Consider the following 4714-nt stretch of genomic DNA (forward strand, 5'->3'; position numbering starts at 1 on the left):
CTCTATGCTACTTTCTCCCCACCCCCACCCTCCTCTAGCTTATCTCTCCACGCTTCAGGCTCACTGCCTTTATTCCTGATGAAGGGCTTTTGCCCGAAACGTCGATTTCAAAGCTCCTCGGATGCTGCCTGAACTGCTGTGCTCTTTCAGCACCATTAATTCAGAATCTGGTTTCCAGCATCTGCAGTCATTGTTTTTACCTTGTATCTAACATAACACAAGACACTTTTGGACTTTAATTAAGGGATATGGGTATCTATGGGGAAAATTAAATGGAGGTCAAATATCAGCCATGATCTTACTGTATGGCCTACTATCACTCCTAAGACTGTGGTTTTTATAGGTTATGTTACATACTTCAACCCGGCAAATTACATTGCAAGAATAGAATGACCTCCAGCAGGATGTGACAAACAGTTTCCACTCAGGAATTGACTATAACTCACTTGTCTTGGTGTCAGTGTTTGTAAGCTGTCTTATAGCCTTATCACTGAATATGAAATTTCAGCTTTTGTAAAGCTGCTGTGTATTAGCAATAGCCTGTTTGTAATTAGTATCTCTTATTCTAAAAGCAGGCAAAAAAACCCTGAGTGCAAAAAATACCACAGATGGATTTTGTGGTGGAAATTGGATCGAAATGGGACTCGCCTCAAAGTCTGAGGCTGCCTCTAAAACAACCCTTGAATCACGTTTTCATAAAGCCAGTATCTAAGTGCAGTTTGCCGGCTATGGGCTTTATCAAATTGGCTGGCATTTTTAAAATTCATTCACAGGATTTGGGCATCAAAGTTAAAAATCACACACATCAGGTTATAGCCCAACAGGTCTAATTGGAAGCACTAGCTTTCGGAGCCCCACTCCTTCATCAGGTGGTTGTGGAGTACACAACTGTAAGACACAGAATTTATAGCTGTGTCTTACAATTGTGTACGCCACAACCACCTGATGAAAGAGCAGTGCTTCGAAAGCTAGTGCTTCCAATTTAAACCTGTTGGACTATAACCTGGTGTTGTGTGATTTTTAACTTTGTACACCTCAGTCTAACATCGGCATCTCCATATCATGATGTGGGCATCATTGGCTAGGCCAGTATTTATTGCCCATCCCTAATTGCCCGGCAGTCAGTTAAATGTCAACCACATGTAGTCACATGTGGTTGACACTTAACTGGTCTGGAGTCACATGTAGTCCAGACCAGGTAAGGCAGGCAGTTACCTTCCCTAAAGGGCATTAGTGAACCAGACATTTTGCTTTTCAACAATGGATTCTTTATTAGATCCTTAATTCCAGTATTTCTTTTATTCTTGGATTCAAATTTCACCACTTGCCATGGCAGGATTCGAACCCAGATCCCCAGAACATTACCTGGGCCTCTGGAGTAACAGTCTAGTGATAGTACTATGAGACTATCACCTTCCAGTGAATGCTGAATAAGCTGGTAAGTAGTTCCTGGTGGGATGTACTGAACAGGATGAGGTGAGTGGCCTGCACTACTGCCGTGTAAACCACATGATTTCGTTATCCCCAATCTGAGATAAATCGTTTAAAAAAATACTCTCTCATTTTCTTTCAGAGGGCCCCAAGGCTTTGCTTAGGCTTCAGTAGATCCAATTTCTGATGGATGTCTAAAACAATATTTAAAGACTTGGTAAGCATTTTCGAGGAGCCGAACATGTGTTTCAGCTGGATGCCCTGAACAATTGCATAATGCAGCTTCCAGTTTGGCAGCCAGACAACTGGCTTGGAATACTATCTTATGTTGAAATCATGGAACAGGAAGTCTGATGAGCAACAGTTCAACAGTGACTAGATTTACATGCTCCCACTATTGAGTTTAAAAGTTTTGTCTGTGATTAGTGACTTGGGGAAGGTTCACTTTGTCAGCTTGTATGAGAACATTCCAAATGCTCTGGTGCAAGTAAGTACCGTAGCCGCCTCTGTTCCCCGAACATTTCGATTTAAGTTGCCTGAAGTATTGCTGCAGTCAGAAGCTTAAGCTGCAACCTTACCCTCCATTAGTGCCTCCTGCCATCGACAGGCATAGAATGACATCATTTGAATTCCTGCCAAAATCAATAACAGCAAGGCAAAGTGGATATTTGTTCATTCGAACTGTGTGTGAATATTCAGGGGAAAGTTAACACACAAAACATCCATGCTCAGCTTGAATTCTGTTTTCAAAATATTAACTTGTATTTGGGACTGTGTTTTGCATTGTGGAAGGGAAATGGGAGATGGGACTGTTTCCTGACCCCCAGAGCAGCACTAGGAGGTGTAAACAGTATTTTTTTAAATGATTTTGACTGTCATGGTGAAAATGCTGGAAAAACAGGAATCAATGAGTACCAGAGGACAAACTCTCTGCTGTTTGGAGTCATACCTGGCACATAGGTAGATGGCCATGTTTGTTAGAAGTCAGTCATCTCAGTTCCAGGATATCTCTGCAGGAGTTCTTCAGGGTAGTGTACCAGGCCTAACTATCTTCAGCTGCTTTGGCAATGATTTTCCCTCCATCGTAAGGTCAGAAGCGAGGATGTTTGCCAAAGATTGTATTATGTTCAGCACCATTCATGACTCCTCAGATACTGAAACAGTCCATCTTCCAATGCAACAAGATCTGGACAATATCCAGGCTTCTGAACCGGGGGGTACCAATATCCTGGGGGGGAAATTCGCTAAGGCTATTGGGGTGGGTTTAAACTAATCCAGCAGGGGGATGGGAACCAAAATTGTAGTTTGAGTATAGAAAAGGTTGAGAGTAACGAGGTCCAAAATCAAGTTTCAGGGACACAAGATGGCACTGGTAAGCAGGAAGGTGGTTTGAAGTGTGTCTACTTCAACACCAGGAGCATCCGGAATAAGGTGGGTGAACGTGCAGCATGAGTTGGTACCTGGGACTTCGATGTTGTGGCCATTTCGGAGACATGGATAGAGCAGGGACAGGAATGGTTGTTGAAGGTTCCAGGATTTAGATGTTTCAGTAAGAACAGAGAAGATGGTAAAAGAGGGGGAGGTGTGGCATTGTTGGTCAAAGACAGTATTACAGTTGCAGAAAGGATGTTTGGGGACTCGTCAACTGAGGTAGTATGGGCTGCGGTTAGAAACAGGAAAGGAGAGGTCACCCTGTTGGGAGTTTTCTATGGGCCTCCGAATAATTCCAGAGATGTAGAGGAAAGGATAGCAAAGATGATTCTCAATAGGAGTGAGAGAGACAGGGTAGTTGTCATGGGGTCTTCAACTTTCCAAATATTGTACTATAGTATGAGTACTATAGATGGGTCAGTTTTTATCCAGTGTGTGCAGGAGGGCTTCCTGACACAGTACGCAGACAGGCCAACAAGGGGCGAAGCCACATTAGATTTGGTACTGGGTAATGAGCCCGGCCAGGTGTTAGACTTGGAAGTAGGTGAGCACTTTGGTGATAGCGATCACAATTCTGTTATGTTTACTTTAGTGATAGAAAGGGATAGGTGCATACCACTGGGCAAGAGTTACAGCTGGGGGAAAGGCAATTACGATGTGATTAGGCAAGATTTAGAAGCATAGGATGTGGAAGGAAACTGCAGGAGATGGGCACATTAGAAATGTGGAGCTTATTCAATGAAAAGCTCCTGTGTGTCCTAGATAAGTATTTACCTGTCAGGCAGGGAGGAAGCTGTAGAGCGCGGGTGCCATGGTTTACGAAGGAAGTGGAATCTCTGGTCAAGAGGAAGAAGAAGGTTTATGTTTAGGATGATTTGGAGATGCTGGTGTTGGACTGGGGTGTACAAAGTTAAAAATCACACAACACCAGGTTATAGTCCAACAGGTTTAATTGGAAGCACTAGCTTTTGCAGTGTCGCTCCTTCATCAGGTGATAGTGGAGGGCTCAATCCTAACACAGAATTTGGAGCAAAAATTTACAGTGATGTAACTGAAATTATACATTGAAAAATTGATTGTTAAGTCTTTCATCTTTTTGAATACCATGATAGTTTCACTTCTTTCATCTGTAAATCACAAAACCGTTTTTTAAAAGTTGCATTCTCAGGTTAGCTGTTAACAATGGATGATAACTAGACAATACGTTGAAGGTGTTAGCCCCCTATGTTCTCTGTCTATGCCATGATGTTTAGTGAGATAATGGAGTTTTACATGAATTCATGCAGTTTTTGAGCTCAGAGTTTTACATGAATGCATGCAGTTTTTGAGCAAAGTACAATGTAATCCTGCAAGTAGAAATTTACCCCACAAAATATATGTATGTATGTGGGTCTTCGTCTGTGTGTGTCTGTCTGGGTTGGGGGTTGTGAGTGTGAGAAAGTGTATGTGTGTAGTGAGTATAGAGTGTCTTAAGTCTGTGAGAGGGTGCATGTGTGAGTGTGGGAGTGTGTGTGTCTGTAAGGGGGTGTGTGGGTGTCTGTGTGCGCGTCTGTGTATATGTGTGTCCATGTGTATGTGTGTATAGGAGTGCCTCTGTGTGTGTGTGTGTGTGTGTATAGTGCAATTGTGGTCACCTGTAATGTGGCATGAACTCATACACGCACTCATTCATACGTACATACGCACGGACACACATATACAGAGACGTGCACACAGACACCCACACACCCCCTTACAGACACACACACTCCCACACTCACACATGCACCCTCTCACAGACTTAAGACACTCTACACTCACTACACACATACACTTTCTCACACTCACAACCCCCAACCCAGACAGACACACA

General features: G+C 43.1%; 1 long non-coding RNA gene across 1 annotated transcript in view; it reads left to right on the forward strand.

Moving 5' to 3' along the window:
• Positions 1 to 4714, forward strand: part of LOC122553460 — a 35590-nt gene that overhangs the window by 18282 nt on the left and 12594 nt on the right. The window contains exons 3-4 of the long non-coding RNA XR_006312718.1: positions 1337 to 1438; positions 1574 to 1648. This is a non-coding gene — a long non-coding RNA (uncharacterized LOC122553460). The remainder of the gene's footprint in view (positions 1 to 1336; positions 1439 to 1573; positions 1649 to 4714) is intronic.

The sequence above is a fragment of the Chiloscyllium plagiosum genome, chromosome 10 (genome assembly GCF_004010195.1).
Source record: "Chiloscyllium plagiosum isolate BGI_BamShark_2017 chromosome 10, ASM401019v2, whole genome shotgun sequence".
In the NCBI taxonomy this organism is placed as follows: domain Eukaryota; kingdom Metazoa; phylum Chordata; class Chondrichthyes; order Orectolobiformes; family Hemiscylliidae; genus Chiloscyllium; species Chiloscyllium plagiosum.